Here is a 26,168-nt window from a genome sequence, read left to right on the forward strand (position 1 = left end):
AAATGTCACTTCTAAGGGCTTAACTTTCCAAATGGTGAAATAAGACAAAAGCCTCAATAAGATATCTAGGTTATGAATGATGTGCTGTTGATTCAAGCCCCTCTTGTCATGCAGGTACCCTTTACACTCTCATCAATGTAGGATATAGACTTCTTAAAATAATTTCTGCTGTTGATGGCATCACCATAGCTGAGTGTGTTCACCAGTGTAAGGCAAATCTTGAGTCCCACCTGACAACCTTTCAATCTCAACAGTTGAAACTGCAATTTGGATATTTCTTTCAACTTTCTATGCAGTCCTAGGTATGATTTTTTTCTGGGCAGAGATCAATAAGAAATAGGTTGTAGATGAGAATTAATTTCCTAGACTTGAACACCATTATTGTGAACACTTTTTTTTCCCCACTCATTTTCCATGAACTTGATTTGGACTATTGAAGTCTAACACAGTCATTTCTGGATATATAAGTTGAGCTAATTACTACTTAGACATCTTTCATGTAGAGAATCAGATGTGACTGTGTTACTATTACTGTCCTTGATGGAGTCTGTCTGCAAACGGGATATTCTGTCAAGGTATAGATAGGTAACAGCGGACATGCCTGCTCGCAAATGAGAGGCTCCTTCAAGGTTTAGATAAGGTAACAGCGGACATGCTTGAAAACGAGGTGTTTGCTGTCCTTGGGAGGACTTGCCTGCAAACGGGATGTTCTGCCAAGTGGGCTAGGAGGGCGCTGAGAAAATTTTTATTATCTGTTCTTAACAAAGAGCAGAGCTCAACATACTCCGGGCCGAAAGTAGATTAGCCATGAGAAGCGGGTCACTTCTGATTAGAAAGTAAAACTTCTGTATGCTATGTTTAATTAGCTGAAAGACCTGATTTATTGATGTTGGAAGGCTGCCTTCTTTGTTCACAATACTATAAAAAGATTGCTTGTACACAATAAAGCACTTTTTTTCTGCTGCTGCTTCGCTTGCTATGCTTCTTCTTCTTCTTTCTTTTCCCATGCTGACCTGCAAGTGAATTACTGCTACATTTCATAATGTTTCCTCTCTCTGTGGTAAATATTGACTATGCCATGGGCTTGTCCCTCTATCTTGTTTTTTATGATGTAAACTTTTCTCTTTCTCATTTCTAATGATACCTTCAGCAAATTCTATATTTCTCACTAATTCAAGTGGATATTTTGGAGGCATTGATGGCTTATGGGAGTAATGTGGGCAAAAATGATGTTTGGATTACAATTTTTATTTGCATTGGAAAAGCTTGTATAAGTTTATATATTTTGGGAAATTGGCTTATTTTTAATTAGAATATATATCTCCATAAGTGAAAATGAAATTACAACTTTTATTATATTTCCATTAGTTAGATTCTTAGATCTTTTACTTTTCTACTCTTCTGTAATTTTAGAAAATACTCAGGCCATTCATAATAGGTGGGGTCTGCATATGTCCATTGTATCTTGAATGAATGCTAGCAAAAGATCCTCCTTTCCCCTGTCTTCTCGCTAAATAAATCCAAATTTCCTGTTTTTTGGAATGACTATAAGTTATTTTTAGAAAGTCCCTTAAAATATCAAGGATATTATTAGACATTGTTTCCATATTTCATGACTACTTGGGGAGCAAGCCTGGTTTGAAAGACTCTGTGAGAGCTTGAGGAATCCCACGGTGGATGGACGGTATAAGTTTAAGGCTATGATTGAGGTGGTAGGGAAGTGAGACTAGTCCAATTAGATACATCATGTTCTTCCAATCAGTGCCTTTTCCATTTTGTCAAAATGAATGAAAAACAAAGGACAAAAGGAAGAAAGGCTCAGGTTTAATTTCTAGTTATATTTACTTCTCAATTGGGGCATTTTTTCTCTTCTAAGTTATTATTACACAATTATACTTTCCAAATAAAGTAGTTTTCTTAACTACTCTCTATTTTTAGATGTCTCCTATAAACATGAGAAAACATTAAAAAATCATTGGAGCTATTTTTTCTATTAAGGTAGAAACTAGACTCTCTAAACTCTTACATTAAGTATTTGCATTACCTTCATGCCAAAGTTCTTTGATTATTTACTAAATATAGAGTTTAAAAATGCAAAGAATAAGGTATTTAGAAATAACCAACAATGATGTGGCTTTATTATTCTCAGAACAGAATGTACATGCAGAATTCTTGCCAGGGTTTTCAGAGAAAAAAAACAGGAATTCTTACTTTAATTATCTACAAAAGGCAAATATTCAGATGTTTCTTATTAATTAAGATGAATGTTAAGTATGCAGATAGTGTTAAGAATTAAGTATTTTAATTTCTCAATTATTCATTAATCATTAATAAGATACATATGCAAACATCATATTGGTAGTGTTAAGGAAAGGTATTATCATTTTATATTTTAAAGTTATTGGATCTTCATCAAATACAGGAAAATCAATTTAAAATTCCTACTCTATCATAATAAATCTGTTTTTAAAGGCTTTTGATATTTGGCAATGTATTGAATAATATCTTATTACAATACTAAGTAGATAGATATTATTCTTTTTGTTTGTTAAATGAAAAAAAAATGTGTAAAGTATACGTGTGAGTGACAAAGGCCCTAATTTGCGAATTAGTAATATGAATATATTCAGTGATGAGATTGCATGCTTGCTTATACATCTGGGCTCACATCAGGAAAAGGCTAATTTTGGCCACTGACTTCAAATAAATATCACCAGTCTTTGTAAGAGGTTAAAAGAAGAATTATCTTCTCTATTTAGAAAATTAGAACTGTTTCCTTTTTTCTTTTCCAATATTTCTGGCTTTTTTTGTAAAGTAGTTTTCTTTAATGGAAATAATTCCATGAGCAAATCTTCTTTAACTTTTGTTCATTTGTGGCCTGAAAGACAAGGCTGATATTCCCTTTCAGGACTCTGAGTCACTGAAACCAAAAACAAAAATAAAATAATAAACAAAAAGAATAAAAATAATAAGAACTCCTGTCTTTCTAATTTATTCTAGCCTCTTCTATGCATAATTATTTAAAATAAGATTGTAGAAAATATATTCCTTTTATTATAAAACTTCTCTTGAGTATTTACTAGTTTCTGTACCTGTATGTGTCATGGAGCATTTTGATTGTCTCAGTTATTTAGTTAAGTTAAATAACTGGCTTATTACTAAGGCCATATCTGTGATGGAAACATGGAACTTGTTAATATCTATTTTAGTCATTATTGTTGCTATGCTTTTTCTCCTAACTTGTGTTTGTGGCAAAAATCAGACTTTTTTTTCAGACAGTTTCAAAAGAAATAGTAGCCCTATGAAATGTCTCTTTGTGTAAATGTTTCATTGCCTTTAGATAAAAAAGCATACTTGGAATTAATAGTAGATGCAATTTGGATCTTAACTCATTTCACTGGGTTGGCTGCATTTTTGCAAACATCAAAACCCCAAATTTTGAAATAGGAAATAGAAGATAAAGAGCATGGTATTGAATTATAGGTATAAATTATTTAAACTGTTATGTAAAAATTTGATAAAATATGTTACATAATTTTAATGAATTGACAACGTCTTGTGGAGAAAACAGTTCCAGATGGCAAACATATGCAAGGGATCTAGTCAAACAATTTTTTTTGGCAAGAATCTTATGATTTTGTAATCAGTTGGGAGCCAATGAAATACAAAGATGAATCTAGTTAATATTCTACAATTATTGGTTAAAGAAGTATATTAGGGCTAATTTACCTGCATTTATCCTGCCTTTTCTATCAATCCCACAAGCCTTTGGCACAATGAAGTGGGTAACCTTTATTTCCCTTCTCTTTCTCTTCAGCTCTGCTTATTCCAGGGGTGTGTTTCGTTGAGAAGTAGGTAAGAATTCATTTTTTTCTGTTGTACAACTTTTCTTTTTCCTAGTAAAATTTCAGTAAGCCTGCATATTCAAAGAATTAATTTTTACTTTAGCATTTATTTCTACAATGTGATGATTTTTTTGGTAAATCCTTATGTTTATTTAATTAATATAGTTCAATTACCTTAAGTAGAAACAACACTGTGAGAATCACTTTAGTGAATGTAATTTCTTGTCTCTCACGAAGGAATGCCAGGCAGAGTGACTTACACTTCATAGAACAGAGAAGAAGATAGGATTCACATCTATCTCTAAGACCTACATAATGCACCTTGATTTATTTAAAGTAAAAAAAAATCCTGTGTTATTAATATTATAAATAGGTTTTCATTTGTATTTACTTTTAAATTGTCTTCCCAGTTGCTGTTCATAGGCAGTACAAGAGCATTAGATCTTATTCACATTAGAAAACAAATTTATGAATATTTAATGATATTTAAAATAATATTCTTAGTGATTGAATAATTCTTCTTTAAATGCAGAATTAGTTCACCATCCTAAGACTTTCTACAGTAATCAGAATCCAATATTTTGAAGCAAATAAATAACCTAAGTTAAATGAAAAGAAATAGTAGAATCTAATTAATTGTTTTCTTCAGTACTTAAGTATATCTTGTGTTTTTTTTCTCTTTTTTCCCCTAGACAAAAGTGAGATTATTACTCGATTTAAAGGACTGGGAGAGCAACATTTCAAAGGCCTGTAAGCTAAAATACAGAAAGGTCAAATTTAATGTTTCTGATTTGCATTGATTATTACTCTAAAGGTCTTATATTCTCCTGTCATCAGGGTCTAAATTCCAGAGCATTGTTGCGCCATAGAACTTTATGCACTAATGAAAATATTCTGTATCAGTCTAATATGGTTGCCACTGGTCATATATGGCTATTGAGTACTTTAAATATGCCAAATGCAATGGAGGAATAAAATGTCAAATTGTATTAAAGTTTAGTTAAATTGCATTTAAGTGTGTAAATTTAAATTAATTTAAAGTTAAATATAATTTTCATTAAGTTAAAATAATTTAAATATATAGAGTCACATATGGCTAATGGCTACTGTATTGGATAGTTAAAATCTGGAATTATCATACTACTCAGAAACTCTGGTAGAATGATGGAAGGAACTAACATATGGTTCTGCTGACAGCTCACTTACTAACTCCCCTTTACGTAGCAAATTGTTCTGTGGTTTCTTGGGAACATTTTAATAGTTTTGAAATCTAGTAAAAATTGATAGTCTATTTTTTAAAGAGCATTACCTTCCTACAGCCTAGTTTAATGAGGTATGCATTTTTGTTTTAAATAACTCAAAGGACTTCTGCAAAGCCTACTCTTGACAATTAGATCTAATTAGTACACAGTTGTTTGTTTTCCTTATGTATGTGCATCTACTGACATGCACTCATACATATTTGGACATGGTGGAAATACTGTTCTTTCTGCCTAGGAAAATGTGCCTGCTTAGACCGTACATAATACCTCATATGAATAGGCTTTCTGTATAATTATAAGAAAGATATAGGAAACATAGACTATAGACACAGATGTGATTTGCTCTCTAGCATAACAACTTGTTTTATATCAAAGTTTTATTATGCTACATATTTCTGTTTTTTATTTTATTTTTTGTGTCTGTGCTTTGTTTTAGGGTACTGCTTACCTTTTCTCAGTATCTCCAGAAGACTGCATATGATGATCTTGCAAAATTCACAACTGAAGTGACTGACTTGGCAAAAGCATGTGTTGCTGATGATTCAGGGGCAGATTGTAACAAACCACTTATAAGTTCTGATTTTGAGGACTTTTTTTTCCCCTTTAAGTTATTATGAGTATTTCAAAGGAAAGATTCTTTTAAAATATTATTATTAAGTAACTGAATTTGTAAGCTACACTTAAAAGTTTCATATGGACTGGTGTCATTCACTGTTACTTTGGGGACCAAGATGTTGTGGGTACACCCACAGTTTTCAGAACATTTCCTCATTGAGACCACACATGTCAGTCGCTGTGTATTTAAATGGCAATTTGCATTTGTAAGCATCTCTTTTCAAAATTAGAAGTTTGGTTTCTTTTCATAGAGGCTAATAGTGATAATATATTTTTGTGTATGTATTAACTTTGTTTTATTGTGGTTAGAACACTTGACATGATTTCTATCTTCTTAAGATTTTATGTGTGAAATACATTATTAGTGACTAGAGGAACAATATTATGCAGTAGATCATTATGAAGCCAGATTTAAAGTTAGGTAGTCAGTGTAGTTAGGTAAATTGGGTCTAATATCGAGTGAAATCTAAAATGAAGGCCATGAGGATGAATTCCCGGAAAAGTTGAGCAACTATTGAAATGTTAATGAAGTCCAGGAAACAGCCCCCAGCAGATTTGAAGATAGCCCATCCCAAAGAAGTGTTAATGAAGTCCTTCCTGCCCAGATTGCTTCTTTAGCCCACCTGTGTCCCACCGGCCTTCCCACCTACATTCCATCACGGAAAACTATAAAATGGAGAGACAACCGCACTTCCACAGATTCCATCTCTTGGGTCCCCTTCTTCCTCCGGGAGAAGTCTTTTCTGCTGTCCTTTAATAAACTTCTACTTTCTACTCTGATCTTGCCTCGGTGTGCTTCTCTGGTGTTATTCTTCAACGTTGGGGAAGCAAGGACTCCTCACGAGTCAACAGCGGTAACAATTACAGTTTATTCATCTTAAGTGAAATTTTATGCCATTTGATTAGTAAAGCCCATTTCCTCCTTTTCCCAGCCCCTGGCAGTCATCTTTCTATTCTTTGATTCTGTGAATTTGGCTATTTTAGATCCTTATATTAACAGAATCATCCAGTGTTTGTCTTTCTGTGATTGGTTTATTGCACTTAGCACAACATCCTTAAAGATCATCTACATTAATTCCAATTTCAGAATTTCCTTCATTTAAAGGATGAATAGTATTCCTTTGTATATAGATACTACATTTTATTTATCCATGCAATCACATTTTCTTTATCCATTCATTTGTTGATGGACACTTCAGTTATTCCTATACCTTGACTATTGTAAATAATGCCTGACTGGATATAGGAGTGTTAATATCTCTTTGAGGTAATAATATGATTTTTATATTCAGAAAACACCAACTGATTTATATGCTAACTTTATTACCTGGGTGAAATGACAGTAATATTTTTTCATTATTTTAGGGTCATTGATTGTTTTTCTTTTTTCTTTCCCTTTCTTTCTTCCTTTCTTTTTTTTTTTTTTTGATGGGGGGGGGATTGAACCCAAGGCTTTGTGCTTGTGATGCAAGCACCCTGTCAACTGAGCTATACCTCCAGCCCCTAGGGTCATTGATATTTTTAAATACAATAAAAAAACAAGGTACTCAATCTCTCTGAAGAACTTGAATGTTTGCTTTTCCAAATACATCTTCAAAATATGAGGTCTATGTTTCTCTCACCACTCAATCTATATATACCTCTCTGTGGGATAGGCTAGTTTTTGTCATTTATTTACTTTGTTTTACTGCTCTTGTTTCTCTCTGGATGTATCACTCTTTACTGCAGAATAAGTATTTTAACTTCCCCCAATATTCTAGTTCTACATATTAATTTTTAAAATTGCATTAAAAAATAATAAATTCTGTCTAGACGAGTGTACTTTCCCCAGGGTTACAATGACTTATATAATAAAAATGAATGAGGAGTAAAAAGATTTATTTAATGGGTGATGTACTTTGAGACAAATATTTGTATAACGAAAAATTCTATATTTTAATGCAATAACAATGTGTAGTAGATTTATGTTACTCCTTAATTTTTAGATGGTGTCTTCTAAAAAGCTGGGTCTCTCAGAAAGAAGCATATTAAATGAGAAAGTATCTGAGTACTTCCTTCTTCACATGAATTCACCTGTTTCACTGCAGGCTAGTTGACAGGTAACAAGCAAAGAAAGGTAACATTCCTTAAAGCCATTAACTCTCTTTTTGCCCTTCAGTTTTATTCATCATAAGTAATATTGTGGCAGTTGATTTTTATGACAATTACACATAGATAGTCAAATCAAGGGAATTTAATGGGGGAAGTGAATTTTTGTATAATATACTTTTTTGAAGGTTAAATTTTTTTATAATTTATTTAAATTATTTTAATTAGATATACATGACAGCAGAATGCATTTTGATTCATTGTACACAATTGTAGCACACCTCTTCATTTCTCTGTACACAATGTAGCATCGTACCATATGTGTGGTCATACATGTACCGGGGTAATAATGTCCATCACATTCCACCATATTTCCTGTCCTCATACCTCCTCCCTACTCTGCTCTCCCCTTTGCCCATTCAAAGTTCCTCCATTTTTCCCATGCCCTTCCTCACCTGTTATGGATCAGCATCCACTTATCAGAGAGAACATTAGGCCTTTGGTTTTTTGGGATTGGCTTACTTTGCTTAGCATGATATTGTCCAACTCCATACATTTATTAGCAAATGCTATAATTTTATTCCAATGCTGAGAAATATTCCATTGTGTATATATACCAAAGTTTATTTATCAATGGATATATACATAATGGAATACCAAAGTTTCTTTATCCATTCATCTATTGAAAGGCTTCTAGGTTGCTTCCACAGTTTAGCTATTGTGAATTGAACTGCTATAAACATTAATGCGGCTGCATTACTATAGTATGCTGATTATAAGTCCTTTGAGTATAGACCAAGGAGTGGGATAGCTGGGTCAAATGGTGATGGGTTTAAAATTTTGTATTTAAGATTATTTATATTTAAATTCATGTTTCGACTCATACATTAAAATTACACATATTCACATACATGATATACCACACATATTTGCAATATAGATGATTTTTATCACCAAGCTTTATCTGTATGTTAAATTTTTATAGTGTTCTTTGGAAATAAAGAAAATAAAGTCCTGCCCAGTAATGTGTAGGTTGCTCTCTTCTATTTAGGATACTATCTTTGGAGAGAAAACATGCACAATTGCCACTCTTTGTGATACCTATGGTGAGATGGCTGACTGCTGTAATAAACAAGACGTTGAGAGATACCATTGCCTTGTAAAGTATAAAGTACATTTGCCTTGTAAAGTATAAAGTATAAAGAAGCTCAACCTCCCTCCACTTGATCTAAAAACATACTGATGTTATGTGCGTTACCTTTGAAGAGAGTAGCCAGAAGATTTGGGGACAGTAAGTTATCTATGTTTCAAAATTAAAAATTAAGTAATAAATCAATACTCATTACAATAAGTACCATACCACAAACCATTTCCAACATTAAGACTTGGAAGTTTTGAGCTCATGTTGAATTTTAAAGAAAAAATATTTCACACCATGAAATTCAACACAACCAAAAATATGATCAAAGAAATTGATATTGAAACAGGATATGATCCATATTAAAATTTGAAAAATGCATATTTTAAAAGATTCTGAAGAAATATATAGTTATTCTCAGGATTGATTTCATTTTAGTCAGCAATATTATATCACCCCAATTTAACCATTTATATATGATTCACATACATGCATATCACAAATTCATTCTTTCTTTTCACTGACTTAAAGAATGACAAAGACAAGGCCATCAGACACAAATTGAGCTTCAATGGTAAATTATGTTTTTGGGTTTTGGAAGATCTGGGGAGAATGTTGGTTGTAATTGTTTCTGTAATATTGTATGGTATGGAAAAGTGACATACTATTATCCTTTTATAAATGTTAGGTTTTTATATGAAATTTCCAGAAGACACCCTTACTTCAGTGGCCCAGAACTCATTTACTTTGCTGAAAAGTTTAAAGACTATCTGACAGAATGTTGCCCAGCTGCTGATAAAGGAGAATGCCTGACCCCAAAGGTATTTCCCAAAAAGAAGAATAAAAGAACCAGTTCATAATACAACCTCAAATTTTGAACATCTTGTGGCTGGCAAGATTTAGGAAACTTTAATCTCCTAAAGAAAATCCCCTCCATGTTCAAAAGAGCCTTCCTTACTCTTATGTCTCCCAAAGAAATTTTATTCTCTTTGAAGGCCTCTCCTATTCTTCCTTCCACCTTCTGAGCTTTACCAGTGCTGATCTGATGGAGGGAATCACTGTGCACATAGTTAAATGCCCTGCCCCTCTCTGTGGTGAAGATCTCTATAGTGAAGTGTTTGTCAAATTGCACAGCAAGGGCGCATAGTTTTGTTTTCTTTCTCATGAGATTTTTTGTTGAAGAGGGAATTCAAAGTAGAGTATACTACTGCAACTAGAAGCAAGAGCTCATTTATTCCTTCCATACGTATTTATTGTGTGCCTCATTCTGTTTTCTGAGGAGTTGATTGATGTTGTCAGAGGAGGGACTTACATGGATTATGCACAAAACCAAGAAGTCAGCTAAATTTTATGTTCGAAGGATATTAAGGTTCACTTTCTCTTTCAGAAGCCTGTTCTCTGGCAATGTGTCTATGCTGATTTTAACTACTCAGAGGCTTTCATTATGACCAGGCTAGTTTTTCCTTTTACATAGCAAAATAATTATTTCCCAAAGGGAGTATGTGGGAATTTAGATTGAATGTGGCATAGTCTTATCTGAGTTTATGAAGTTGTGTTTTGTACAGAAATTTTCTTTTCTGCATTTTTTTCAAACTGCTAGTGTATGAGGAAGATAATACTGCTTTTTTCCGCCAAATATAAATTCAAGTGTAGCATTATTGAGAAATCCGGAGAAAGAGCTTTCAAAGCATGGTAAATATTTTTTAACACAATTTGTGAATTTATAAAAATGTAAAAGTGATAATGATTCCATTGACAAAAGTATACATTTATGTGTCATTTCTCCCAGTGCTTACAAATATAGTTTGTTGTTGTTGTTGTATAAAAGGTAGAAAATTCTTAGAACTCAAAATCATAATATAACTAATAACTTCCCATTATTTTCTGTCTTATTTTTCTATGTTGTTAAAGAATTTGTAATACATCATATTGTTTGTCCTAAAAAAGCAAGACATATAAATTCTACTTTTTTATTAAGACTAGGAATCTCATTCTAATAGTCATTTTTTTTTTAATAGAGCTCTAGTCAGTGTCTTTTATTTAACTTTATTCTGAAGCATCTATTTCTCTCGTTATGTCCTATAATTAAATTCAGTCACCAAGTAAGCCTAAGTTACTACTTGTAGTTTTCGCCTAGCTCCAACTCTGGTCTTAATCTTGTATTTTTGCTTGGGCCTCTGTTTTTATATTATTTAGTTGATTCTGGGAACATCCTTCAGTATCTGACTAAGAAAAATATTACCTGCCCTTCTAACCCCTCACTTGTCAGAAAATAATGAGTCAATAGAACAGGAGATAAAATTAAAATAATAGACATTATGCATGCTTTTTAGTAACTGTCAGTTGAAATGTCTTTGCTTATCATTGTTACTGTCCAAACCATAAAAACCAACCAAAATAATAAACAAAATGCCCCTAACGTGAACCAATGCACATTACACAGGCAATGACTGGTTCCGGGAAAGAAGTCTCTATTTTTGTATTTAGACAGCCCTGAAATGATTTTGGAAAGAATGATGACATTAGCCTTTTATATCTTGTCATAGAGCTTTGAGGCTGTGCTGGATCAATTTCTTGGTAAAAGTATGTTTAATAAAAACTCCATCATTATGTAGATGTTATGAAATTAGTTTTCTTGAAGAATTTTAGTAGTCAGGAAAAATGGTTTTAATGAAGGAAAAAGAGTAACTGGAATTTGTGTGATACTTCCCAGTTGTAAAATATTTTCACATGTATTATCTAATTTAATCTTCAAATTAGTTCTTCAATTTAGCAGAATGTTGTGACACTGAGAAGGCTAAAGCTCAGAGAAGTTAAGTAACTTGCCTAGGTATTACTGCTAAGAAGATATGAAATCAGATCTGGAAGTCAGAGCTGGGCTCCGTACCTCACGCCCCTCATACTGTTGCCTCTTTCAGCATTCCTCTTTGATTGTTGATTTTATACATCATCAGCTTTCCACTCACCACACATTATTTAAAAAATTTTTTTTCTTATAATATTTTTTGAATTGTCAATAGACCTTAATTTAATTTATTTATATGTGGTGCTGAGAACTGAACCCAGGGCCTCACTTGTCCTAGGCAAGCGCTCTACCACTTAGCCACAACACCAGCCCCCCCCCCCTTACAAAGAATAATTTGAAGTAAACAAGGAAAAAAAAAAAGATCACCATTTGGTTCAGCTCTAACATTAAAATAACAAATGAATTTAAAAATTTTTCTATAGGTTAGTCTGTTTTGAATTTTTTTTTGTTATAAATAGCATTTTCATAGGGCTTTCACGTTGTCTGATAATAATATATTGATGGGGGGATGTCCTTTTCAGGGAAGTAGCTCATCTAAGCCAGAGATTTCCCAAAGCTGACTTTACTGACATAACCAAGATGGCAGCAGATCTTAACAAAATCCACATGGAATCCTGCAAGGATGATCAGATTGAAGTGCACATGACAGGGTAAAGAGCCATTAATTTTCCTTTTTTAGCTTACATTCTTAAGTGGGTAGAATAGATGTACTTAGCATCACTGGAGACAACTGGCTGTGGTTTACGTGGTCTTCTGGGCTTTCATTTGCTCCTCTCCAAGCTTTCCTTTCTCTATAGTACTTTCTTGTAAACCCTACTATCCTAATTACTAAATGACCTGAAAAACTCTTTCACCCATTTGTAACCTTTTTCCGTCATATTCTGAGAATCTAGGCTGAAAGTGAAGGAGGACAGCTGGTTGCTAACATATTTGTGGTAGGGGAAGGTTGGATTGGAGAAGGGCCATTTTTCTCAAGAGACCTTTGGAAAGGATGCATTTTCCCCCTCTATGTTGTCTCTTTTCATTAAGTATTTTCCCCAAACATGATCCCTTTCCCCAAATTTGTAGTATTGTCTCTCTTTCTTCAAAGATTAAAAATAATGACCATATATCAGAATCTTGAGCTTTCAGATTTTAAGAAATTTAAGACAGATATTCTACACATATAAGCAAAACTCATGATTGTCATCTTGACTCATTTGTTAAAAATCTTTCATGCTTTACTTAGTTATTTGGTTTCAAAATGCCTGCATTTACTTTGAGGGAAATATTTGAAAAAGTAGTATGGAGTTTTAATTTAAAAAATAAATGCCTCAATAGTAGGAATATAAAATTAATAAATAGCTGAGATTAATTAATTATAATAAACAAATAAATGATAACTGGTTTCTAACTAGTGTATTTTGATCAAGTAGGTGTGTTTTAGTAGCTTAGAGCCTCAGAAATACTGACAGAAGATATGTGTTCATAGAAGACACATTGGTTGTGAATGAACAAATACAGTGAATGTGTTCTGCCACATCAAAGTCTGGAGAGAAAGTGTAGCAATGCCAATTTGTGTTGAACAATGTTGACCTCCTCACAGGTAACCCTTTTCAAGTACATTTGCGATAATCAAGATACAGTCTCTAAGAAAGTCGGGGAACGTTGTGCTAAGCAGGAGTTGGAAAGATTCCACTGCATTGCTGAACTGGAAGAGGATGACAAGCCTGTTGACTTTCCCTCAGTAACAGCTGATTTTGCTGAGGATAAGGATGTTTGCAAAAACTATGCTGAGGCAAAAAGATATCTTCTTGGGCACGTAAGTTAGATGAGGAATTAGCCTTTCATAGCTCTTGATTTAGGAAGATCATGATTCTTGAAGGTATGCTAGGCTTTCCTTTTGAGTTACTACAGTTTCCATGTTGCCCAGGATGCTTCTTTGACCCATTGTTTCCCAGTCTTTAAAGGTTAAAAAAATTAAATAATTTCAAACTCTGTCATTCAGTAAATATTCATGGTAAAAGTTCAATGTTCCTTACTCCTTAGGAACATTGCTAGAAATATTTCTAGAAATATTTTTTATGTATACAAATTATGTATATAACATCTATTTGTTCACTCATTCATTAAAAGGGTACTTCTTAAATATCTAAAATATATATGAACTTATATTGCCTATCTATCATCTATCTACTCATCTATCTCTATCTATCCATCTGTGTGTTGACAGCAAAGATATATAAAATGAAGTATAGAATATGACACTAGGAGTTTCATACTTGGATGAAAAGGCTAAAAGTTCAGTAGTATGACAAGACAGTTAAATAACAAATGATTATATATGATCAGTAAGAATGATGATAAGTTTTACAATTTTATTGTTGGATTACACTAGCTACTTTTGCACTAAATTATATTTACTAAAATGATGTATCATATAAGATTTCAATGATATAAAGAGGAAAAAGAAAATTTCAAGAATATATCTCTGTCTAGGACAATACTTTTGAGATATAATACAAATCAAATTATAAAATACATAAAAATGATAGGTATGATTTATAATATATTTAAGATGTGTCAGGCAGTACATGTACATGTTTTGCACACATTGTGTCATGTATTTCTACTCATAATCTAACACATGAGATGAGTATTATTATCATTCCCAATCTACAGAGGAGGAAACTAAGGCACTTTAGTTTTAATAAGTTGCCTAATGTAATAGAGTAAAATAAGTGGCAGAACCAGAAATTGAGCTCAAGAAGGAACCCAAGTCTTTTGCCACTAAGCTTCACTGCATGGGGATTTGTCAAATTCAGACCCTGGGGAGATGAATTACACTTGAAGTGAGTTAAGTACATATTCTTTCTCATTGGTTCAACTAAATCTATGTTTCTCTTATTTAGCTTTGTGTATGAATATTCAAGAAGGCACCCTGAGTATGGTTCCCTCTTGCTGCTGAGAATTGCCAAGGCATATGAAGCCAAACTGGAGAAGTGCTGTGCTGAAGCTGATCCTCCTGCATGCTATGGCAATGTGGTAGGTGTCCTGCAGGAAAAGAAGAATACAGCTCTTTGCTGATTCTAATAATGAGAAAGAAAAACAATGCAAGACTAAAATGATACACAGTACAATTTTTAGATCTTTTCTTGAGATGGATTCAGTTCTGTGCTCTTAAACATTTTAGGAAAATAGCTTTAAATAGAATGGTTAATAAATTTTAGAATAGTTGGTCTAGAAAAGAAAGATATAAAGACAGTAATCTCTAATTTCACAAAATCTTGGCCATCTTTCTTTGTTTTCCATATTCCTAAGAACCAAATAAGATCAGGTAAATTTAAATGTCAATTAAAAGAGATGTAACTTAGATATGAAGAAGGTTAACCTGACCCAAGATTATATCAAGCACTGGAGATAATATCTTAAGGGAGGTTATGAAACTTATTTCTTTAGAATATTTTAAAATCTTTTTGAGAAGGTTTAGGAAATGTTTTACAAGATGATAAGTTAGAATACACCTGTTCTGGAGGATTTTAGTGTGCCTACTAGTGTATGTTAAAGGTTTCCAAACTATTATAGAATCAGAGAAAGACTTTCTTTCCTCTACCAAGAAGCTGCTGTATGCCAGGCACTGTCCTGCAACTGATGCTGAGAGCAACATTCCTCAGAGAGCTGAGGATCCAACTGGAGAGATGGCCTAATAATAATAATAGTAATAGTAATAATAATAATGATAATGATAATAATAATAATACTCAGGACCAACATTTATTGACCTTTTACTATGTACTAGGTGCTATTTTAATGTCATTAGCTTAGTTGATTTCCAGAGCAATTCTGGGTGGTGAGCACTATTTTTACGTCTATTGTGAAGATGAGGATTCTGAATCTCAGAACTGGTAAATAAAGCTGCACCACTGGAAAATGAGTCAGGTGGCCTGGCTTCAAAGCCAGCCACTGATCTCTGAGGCTGAAGATTCTTAACTATGTGCACTATACAGTCTTGTCAAATAAGAGAAACAATTTGATGTAATGTGACAGATGTGGCACTGAACATCTACTCATGTGGCTTTGGGCAGAAAGAAGGAAGGGGTAAAAAGTGACCAGCATCTGGTCCTCAGAAGGATACTATAAATGGAGTCTTTTATGCTCCAGTTTGTGGAATTTGAGCCTCTTGTGACTGAGCCTCAGAATATAGTCAAGCAAAGCTGTGATCTCTATAAGCAAAGCTGTGATCTCTATGAGCAGGTTGGAGAATATAAATTCCAAAATGGGTAAGTATTTTTGTTTATTTGCTGACTTTTTTCCTTGACCAATTTGGTGTTATTTAATACTTCATATATAGGCTGCCTAGCATATGGCTTTTAATAGCAAAGATACACATATATTTCTTTTTTTTTTTAAAGAGAGAGAATTTTTTAATATTTATTTTTTAGTTTTTTTGGTGGACACAACATCTTTGTTTGTTTTTTTTTTGTATGTGGTGCTGAGTATTGAACCTGGGCCGCACGCATGCCAGGCGAGCGCACTACCGCTTGAGCCACATCCCTAGCCCCAAACACATATATTTCTAACCTCTCTTTATCAAGAAAGTCTGGAGAGTAGAGAAAATATAGTCAATGGAATGCAGAGACCTCTCTTTGTGTACAGTTTTTAAAAATGGTCTCTTGAGACTGGGAGTATGTAGGCTGGGAGGGTTAGTGACAAATATTGGCTCATACTGGGGGTGTTCCTTGAAGATTAAGGGATAGTTTGTGAGTAAATGAACCCTAGCAGCATTTTACAGAGGAGGAAGTAGTAGGCCTTGAATAGCAGTAGTTCAAGAAGTAATATAAAAGCTGAACACAAAAACATGACAAAAATATGGACTTAGCTAATATGGGAAATTGCATTCCTATTGGTCCATTCGTGGGAAGAGTGGATGTTCAGAAGATACATTAGACTTTGATGGTCATGACCTTGTTTTCCTGTGGAATTTCCCTCCCTAGAAGAGATAGAGACAAAAGGACATGCTGAAGTAATGTCCCCATTTAATAGGCCCTTATGTATGGAGGAAAAGTCAAGAAAGAAGAAGTGACACATGGTTCAGTAGGAATTTATTGTGCAGTTTATATACATCATTAGCACTCTTTTAACTATAGCTCAGGGCTAACAATAGTGAATAATACATAGATTCTTCCATTAAGTAGATTACAGTCTTACATTGACTTTACATGGAGATTGGGATTCTTTATAAGTGATTCTTACATGCTGGATAACATGACTTGTTCATTGCCTATATTATCACTTTCAATTTAATCCTTGTACCATTCCTATTGAGGCAGGTATATTTGCTCCCATTTTTCACCTACATCTTTCGAATTTATCATAGTCCTGATTTATGTTATACTCTTAAAAGAATTTAATGAAACAAAGATGCAATAATAAGTATACTAATGCCACTGGATTATAATAAAGTAGCTAACCTTCCTGAGATTATATGGTTCAGGTGGTATTCTAAGCCATATTTAATAATTGGTCAGGATAAAGTCTTTTTCTGACACTAAGCCATCATCCTGAAGATGAAGATAATTTTTGGTAGCAGGTACTGGGGATTGAATGCTGGGGAGCTTTACCACTGAGCTACAACCCTATTCTTTAATTTTTTTTTTTTTTTTTTTTGAGACAGAGTTTTGCTGTCGCGACCCCTTGCCCGCAAGGAAGACGCAACTCAGGAATCTTCTTTCAGCAGTTTATTCAGGCCCTTGATGTTTCTTCTTCTAATTCACTCGGATGCCCCTCCCAGCCTTAATAAAGCATCTCAAGCCCCAATGCGAAGCTGCCACGTGGGACTTTCTCATAGGGTGTTGAAAAACCATGCGCCAACCCTCCCAAATAAGGAGTTGTTTGTCACAGACCACAGCGGAGCCAGCGCCATCTTGTAATGGCGACCATAATCTGCAGAAGCGGCTCACCACATTTTGCTAAGTTGTTTAGGCTCTCACTAAATTGCTGAAGATGGCCTCAAAATTGTAATTTTCTTGTCTCAGCCTCCTGAGCAGCTGTCCTGCATAACTGCACTTGACTTAAACAAACATAATTCTATGATTGACAAATAAGAACACATTATCTTATTTTATTTTATTTTTTTTAAATTTCTCTGCTGATATACTGTATTAGAAAAAGACAGTTACTTGTTTGTCTAAACACACATGGACTTTTTTTTTTCCCCAACAGACTTTTAATTTGTTACACTTAGAAAACACCCCAGGTGTCAACTCCAACTCTTGTGGAGGCTTCGAGAGACTTAGGAAGAGTGTCCCACAAATGCTGTAAGCTTTCTGAAAAACATAGAATGCCCTGTATTGAAGACTATGTGAGTCTTTTATATTTTATAATAATTTTAATACTGACTTCTCATCTTATGAAATTGACAAAGCTACCTTTCAGAGGCAGGAGTGGACTAATGTGTGAACTTGACTAACAGGGATGTATCTGTATGTAAGTATTTTTGTATATGTGTGTGGTGGTGGCAGTCAGAACTTGGTCACCTATAGTATCCTGACTACCAAAGTTAGAATTTAGATAAGATCTCAAAACTTAAACTTATTAGTTTTTTAAAGGATCCCCGAGTTTTCAGTCTTCTGGTATTTTCTAAATTTTTACTTTCTTTGGGGTCTCAGTTTCATATGCCAGTATAAGACTCCTTTGTCCCTATCTGACACAGATACCAGGACATATCATCTCCAATTATTTTGATGAATTATTTTCTCATATTACTCTTCATATGTAGACTTACTTATAAAAGAGACAACTTTAAAGAGTCCCTAATGTTAAGTTCCAAAAATAGTCATTTGCTTCCTTTGGATTCATTGTTGGTAGTTTGATATGTCACTTCTTTGGGTGCATGGGAAAATGAGTGTTCATGGAAAACCTTCAATTTTACTTCTTTTGAATTTCTGCTTTCCTTCCTGTTCTTCAGCTGTCTGCAGTCCTGAATTCATTGTGTGTGTAATGCATGAGAAGAATCCAGTGAGTGAGAGTCACCAAATGCTGCTCTGAATCCTTCCTTAACAAATGGATATGCCTTTCCGCTCTGCAAGTTGATGACACATATGCTCCCAAAGAATTTAATGCTGAAACATTCACCTTCCATGCAGATATATGCACACTTCTGGAGACTGAGCAACAAATCAAGAAACAAATGTGAGCAGTATTTTATTATCACATGTTTGTAGTCTTGATAATGAGAACTGTTAATTAAAAGGAGCAAACTGTCTCATGTAATGATTATATTCCTTAGAGGAAAGTACTTAAGTATTGGCCTTATTAAGTCGATAAAATTGTCAAGAAAAAAAATGAATGGCTTTTTTCGCCTTAGAGGGCAAAAACTATATTAGACTCTTACCTGCATCATAGTGATATTTTGGATGAAAACCATAGTAGAATAAGATCATAGGCCAGGTCCATTTAACTGATGAATTTGTGTCCAGAGCAATTTAGTTGTATAAATCACAGGGGGATTTATTTCTAGGCATGAAGGGTACTCAAAGTTTGTTCTAGAGTGACTCCACAGGTGAGACAAAACCCTGTAATGTGACTTTTGAGAATGACAATTAAAGAAAAACATCTAGAAAATGTGAGTTTTGAAGCTTCACTCCTCAATGTACAGGGTGAGAATAGCATGAACTTTAGCAAGAGAAAGTTGCTGTCATCTCTGGTGGCCTGTAATCATGGTTAGGAGTTAAAAATAATAATACAAAACCTATTATTCCCACATAACACACTCTCTGTTTTTATTGTCTTTTCAGATGTCAATGAAGGAGAACCACCACCTTACACTTGTTTGGACAGTCTTAACTCTTGTGAACTCCCCATAATTAACCTTTAATAGGACAAATTTCACAGACCAACTTTAAAGATTTTTAGAGAAGAAGATTTTAATGAAATTCAAGGTCATTAAAAATTTAGGGGTTATTTAAAACCCTTTAATATCTGTAAAAGTCAATGTGACATAACTTCTACAATTTGAACGTCTAAATGCTATGACATATGCTTTCTGGAGATCTACTGAAACTATGTAAAACATTGAGTGATTTGCACTGATTATCTTATTTGACCCTCCCACCAGCCCTAGTGAAGTGGATTTTATTATCCTCACATGAGGTTAGAATGGTTTGCCTGACCTCAAACCCAGAGCTGCCTGGCTTCAAGATCTATAATCTTTCTTTGGTACTGAAGATTGAACCAAGGGTTCTTAACCATTGATCCATATCCCCAATTCTCTTTTATATTTTATTAAGAGACAGGGTCTTGCTGAGTTGCTTAGGACCTCACTAAGCTACTGAGGCTGACTTTGAACTGAGGTCCTTCTGCTTCAGCCTCCTGAACTGCTGGGATTACAGGTGTGTACCATGGTGTCCCACAAGATTCATAATCTTAAATGATGGCACTGATATTCTTATTGTCTTAATTTTTCTTTATGTCATTAAACTTTTTCTTGCTGTTTCTTTCATTTTCTGTTCAAATGCAGAGCACTTGCTGAGCTGGTGAAACACAAGCCCACAGCAACAATGGATCAACTGAAAACCATGATAGGGGATTTTGGAGCTTTTCTAGAAAAGTGCTGCAAGGCTGACGACAAGGAGGCCTGCTTCTCCGAGGAGGTGCTGGAGCTGCTTTCATTTTAATATTTCCAACTTTCATTTTTGTGCATTTGGTCAGGTCAGAGGTTAGGGATTTAGGTTTTGCAAGATGCGTGGAGCAGAGATCTTATTCTATGAACAATTGTCTTACAAAATGAGTTTAGTAGTTCTTGGTTTTATCTCCTGCTGCACTGTGGCATATTATTAAATTTTTGTAATATCTCTTCTGTTCCAAATTTGTAATTGGTATGAATAGATAGACATATTTATAAGGCCTAAAATGTTTTGGCCAGTAAAGCAAAGCATTAATTTATTTAAACATTTTTCTGAAAAGTGCTGGTTTCTCCTTTAATTGAATTTTATAAGTTAGTGGGGGTGGGAATGAACATTTAAATATCAAAATCATTTAATAGTTACCCCTATGGCCTGACACTCTCTCTCTCTCTCTCTATATATATATATATATATAGATAGATAGATATAGATATAGATATAGATAGATATAGATATATATAGATATAGATAGATACACACACACACACACACACACACACTTGGGGAGGAGGTTGTTGGTGAACTTCCTTGTATTGATCCTGGTAGTAGATGACAATTGCATGTAAATCACTTTATAATCACTTATTTTTTGTATAACCTGCTATTTTTTTGTATTCTATGGTAATGCTAATATTTTCTCAACATCTGTCATTTCTTTGTATTTAGGGCCCAAAATTGGTTGCTGCAAGTAAAGCTGCCTTAGCATAAAAACATCACAAGCATCTCAGGTAATTATACTTTAGATTTTTTAAAAAGTAATTATAATTAGGGGCTGGGGATGTGGCTCAAGTGGTAGCGTGCTCGCCTGGAATGCGTGCGGCCCGGGTTGGATCCTCAGTACCACATACAAACAAAGATGTTGTGTCTGCCAAGAACTAAAAAATAAATATTAAGAAAAAATTCCCTCTCTCTCTCTCTCTCTTAAAAAAAAAAGTAATTATAATTACTATTATTAAAAAACCAAAGATGACTGAACACTTGTCAAGAACCATATGGACAAGCACCAAACACTACTCTTAGCTCTTTATATAAATTAACTTATATAATTATCAAAATAATGTCTGAGTTGGGTACTCTTGTTATTATCATTTTGTAGATGAATAAATGGACACATAGATAAAAGGGTAGGTTACATAATTTATCTACTTAAGGGGTAACCAAGATAGTAAGAGGTGGAGTCATACTTCAAAATTCCAACAAGAGCTTAAGGGTTTACCATTGTCCTCTTCTGACATATGTGACCTGTGTGCAGAGTCATCTCAGTGATGCCTTATGAGCAGAGACTGTAGGTATTAGAACCATATGAAATAACATTTTTGCAGATTAAAAATATCAATGAATATCAGTGGATTCACACAGTTCAACCTAAATACAATTCAATAAGGGATATATCCTATATGAACTTGTACTATAGAATGAATAATGTGCTGCTAAATTTTCAACATGTTAATGTGCTAAAGTATAATAGAATTTCTCTTCTTATGACAAAAGGCCCACTTTAAAACATACATATTTGAGCATAAAAATGATTGACTATTTTTTTGGTTAATATTTTGCAGCAGAATATAAAAAATAGAATAGCACTGAAAAAAAGTATTGGTAAAACCAGGTTGTTTAACCATATAATAATTCCTACTTGTGCATTCAAGCCATTTTGTATCTCCCAAAATTTGGTCATTCTCAAATGTGATGTGTTTCAGTCCTAAGTGGAAAAATTTCTTCCTAGGGTTCCAAATCTGAGCTTTTTTCTTTAGGTATGACTTAGGTAAGAGTAGGTGCTAGATAGCCCTGAGGAGTGGTGATAGAGGCCTCTTGAGTCTGGTGGAACTAGTGTTGAAGAGGGGGCCTCACTACATGTTGGTATATCCTGTGCCCTGGTTCAACAAAAAGGGAACCCAGCCAAGCCTTGGAAGGTTTAAATTGTTTCTGCTGGTGGAAATCGCCGAAAGACAACTGAAGCAATTTAGCATTAGTTGTAACACATTGGAAAAATATATGATGTCTTATAAATAACTCTTCTATTTTCTCCTTTTGTTTTCCAGCCTGCCCAGAGAAGAAGAGAAAGAGACTAAGACTTTATTCATCTGTTTGTCTTTTCTGTTGGTGTAAAAATCAACACTCTAAGAAACATAACTTTCTTCAAACATTTGTCCTCTTTGCTCTATTTTATAATTATTAAGAAATAAAAAGAATCTAATATTTTGGTCCAGGACTGTTATTTTTCAAAAGTGTGTTTCCATCCTGAAAATTTTGTGGATCTGTGAAAGTTTCAAGTTTCTGTCTCTCACCCCACTTCAGCAGAGGACTTCTAGTTCCTTAGAGGCTACTTCATGAAAAGAGTTGTTAATTCTCATCTGAGTTATGGATTGTAAACATTCAAAATAGCATTTTAACATTATGAAAGAATAACACCTGTGGCAGGTGTATGGTAGGGCATTACAGCCCGTCTCTTCCTTTTTACTACTGGGACTCTCTGACTACTAGGGAGGGACAAAAGAGATGGAGACGACTTTAAAGGTGGCTAATTAAATTTAAAAAGCGCGTCTTTCTCCTCTTTCTCAGAGAAATTTAAGACAATTTAGAATGCCAATACACGAAACACAAAATAAGTTTCAGAGAAGCATTATTGGAAGAAGGGGTTGGGTGATCTGGAGGAACTTATACCCAGGAGTGATTAAACTATATTGCACTAATGAAGTACAAGTGTCTTTATAAGTTTCTTATAAAGAAGTTGAGATGCTATACCCAATCTGGGCCTCTCTTCCTTTATCCTGGAAGTAATTACTCATCTCGTACTTTTATCTAGGAGTTTAAATACTTAGTCATTTATAGTCTTATTAGTTTGAAAATTTTATATTGACTTGCTTACTATTTCACAACTTGTTCTTAATAAATAGTGCTTTATAATTTTATTTGAAGACTGATGCTTGCACAAATTAAAAAAAAAAAAAAGTTTCCTTCTTTTCTTGTTATGTTCTGTGCTCCCACATCCCATGCCCCCATCCCTGTGCAACCCCTCCTTTGGCCTCAGGTCAAATGAATCAAACACTTAACACATTTGTTGCAACCATCCCCAAAGCAGGAAAGAGCCTAGAGGGGAGAATGAAGACTGGGGTCTCTAATTAAAGGCCTGAGAGGCAGACCTGAAAATTCTGAGCAAGATACTGCCCCTGAGCTGTACCCAGTTGAGACTAGACTAGGTAGCTTCTCTGGATGCCATTGCCAGCACTTCCAGTCACAGGCATCCAAGGGGGACTTAAAAGTTTTTGGGAAAATATGTTCCAAATGCACATTCCTTGAGCCCCAGTTTTTCCTGCTTCCCATAGGGTCAGCCAGATTCCTAGAGAAAATCAGACAGTCTGAGCACAAGGAGTCTGGGGCCTGGCTCTGGTTCCAAAAAGGTGGCCTGGAAGATGTATCAATCCCTTGTCTGTCCATCCCAGTATTTATTCTACTGTATGACGCAGGATACTGGACCACCAATATGGTATAGGCCCACTGATTGTGTGGACCTGTGTGTGAAAAGCTATTCTTATATCAGGGGGCACATGATATGATATCAGTGTGCTCTGTCACTAGAGATGTCAGATTGATCACTTCACCATATTTCTCCATTGTAATATTAGTTTCCTCCATTACATATTCTAGTTTGGGGAAGTGAGTAAGTAAATTCAGTTCATACTCAAATGAGGGAGGGCAGGGGATTAGGCTTCTGGAAATCTACATAAATTATTTAGAATTTTTCTGTAAGAAAGTTTTGTTATTTATTTATTCAGTTGTTTATATCAATGTAAGCTCAGCTATATTTGTCTTATACTTTGGGCTATGATCCAATGCTACATTTCTTATTGCTCAAATTATTCCAGATTTTGCAATTGAGACTATTTTCAGTTTGACTCCTGTATCCCTCTAACATGCCCCCATACTTTGTTTTTTGAGTACCTTTTCCTTCCTAGCATTATAATATGCTGAGAATTCATTTTATAGTTTCCTTTTTCAGATGCCTGAAATAGCCATTTCTCCAAAGGAAGCCTGGTTCTTTTTATCAAAGAATGGTATTACAAAGTTATGAGCACTGGTTGTATTCACTGCTAAAGATGTATCACTGCTTCTAGAGCTAAGAAATTTAGATATGTATATTAATCCTTATATAAATATACACTTATGAATAATTGCATCTCTTTATCTACATAGGTAAATATGAAGTCATTACTGATGTCTCTGACCCTAATTTAGAACTATAAATTTATTCCTGCCCTTATCCTTGTCCATTTGTAACACCCTCCTTTGATAACAAGAGCTAATCTCTCTCTACCCTCTATTTACTTATCTGTTCAAGTCTAGGGTACTTGAGAAGGAGTTTCAGAATTATTGATCCACGCCTCCATGAAAATCAAATTTACCACATAAAGCATAGTATTTAGTATTTATGTACAGTTCCTTTTGTCTTTAGCCTTAGAGTTTTCAGTCAAAACATTGCTTTTCAAAGTTACTTATATCAGCTCCATTTATGCTTTACCCTCTTCTGAAGTTAGGGCAGGTGATTTGACATTGAACAAAAGATGAATTTAGGTTTCTGGCTTTGACTGACTCTTGGACTTAAGCTGACCTATTCAGCACTTCTTTTCTGTATTTCAGCAGAGCAGCCTCTATGAACAGTACAGGTAGATGGTATGTGTCTTTTGCCCAATGCAATCTACCAATTGCACCCAGGATGGTCACTTCAATGTTTCCACAAGCTCCACATTAAGTGTCTTGAAGTTTTTAGGGGTGGACTTGACCATCTCTTCCAAGGGCTTTGGAGACCATTGATCAGCCATGTCAGTGGGACCTTCTAGTTTATGTCCTCTCTTGGCTTTACATTGTTACATTGTACTTCCCCAGGTTGGTCTTAAGCCCCAGAAATATCTCTTACAGTAAATTGATGAGTTTTCTCACTTTACTATAGGCCTTCATCTATCCTCTTTTTGGCAGCTATATAAGGTAGGAGTGGAATGATCACTGAAAGGGATCACATTCCATGATTCTGTGACAGTGATTCTTAGGTTTAAGAGTTTAGAGGAAAACCTGGTTAGAAGATGTGTTGTTCTTTGTTTTTGCTAAAAAAATCTTAAAGATAAATTTACTATGATTAGAGACTTGCACTTGTAGTTCTCATCGAGTGATTGAAAGCCAGAATTCATGGTAGCATAACCAATGAAAATGGTAATAAATAATGATGTAACCAGCATTAAATTAAATAAATGATAATAGAGAACTGTAGGGACAAGAAGATTTATTTATGTCAATACAAACAAATTCCCCCAAACCATTAAGATATTGCTACATTTTTCTTGAGATAAGAAATACAAAAATTAGCCAAGAATGTGATGGATTTGATAGTGAAGAAGAAAGTATAGTCGTGCATTGTATTACAAGGTTTTAGTTAAAGATAGTATACATATACAATGGTGGTTCCATAAGATTATAATGGAGTTGAAATATTCCTATTGTTGGTGATGTTGCAGCAGTCACAGAATCATAGTGCAATCACACAAACTTTAAATCACAGAATCATAACTTACTCCTGGACTTCCGAAGTAGAAAATATGGCAAATTGAATTGCATGCCTTTTGGATCATGAAAATTTATGCTTTAAGATAATAATAATAAGTTTATTTAAATATGTGAAATAATGAAAATTACCCCTAAATTAAATTTATCATGAACTGAATATTTAAAACTGTCAGACCTAGTAATGTACCATATGGT

The 26,168-nt window shown here is 34.2% G+C and overlaps 1 pseudogene; it reads left to right on the forward strand.

Annotated features, from left to right (window-relative positions):
- The first annotated feature begins 3,776 nt into the window (after positions 1-3,776).
- Positions 3,777-21,125, forward strand: LOC143405672 (albumin-like; annotated as a pseudogene).
- The last annotated feature ends 5,043 nt before the right edge of the window (positions 21,126-26,168 follow it).

This window comes from Callospermophilus lateralis, chromosome 8 (genome assembly GCF_048772815.1).
Source record: "Callospermophilus lateralis isolate mCalLat2 chromosome 8, mCalLat2.hap1, whole genome shotgun sequence".
Classification (NCBI taxonomy): Eukaryota; Metazoa; Chordata; class Mammalia; order Rodentia; family Sciuridae; genus Callospermophilus; species Callospermophilus lateralis.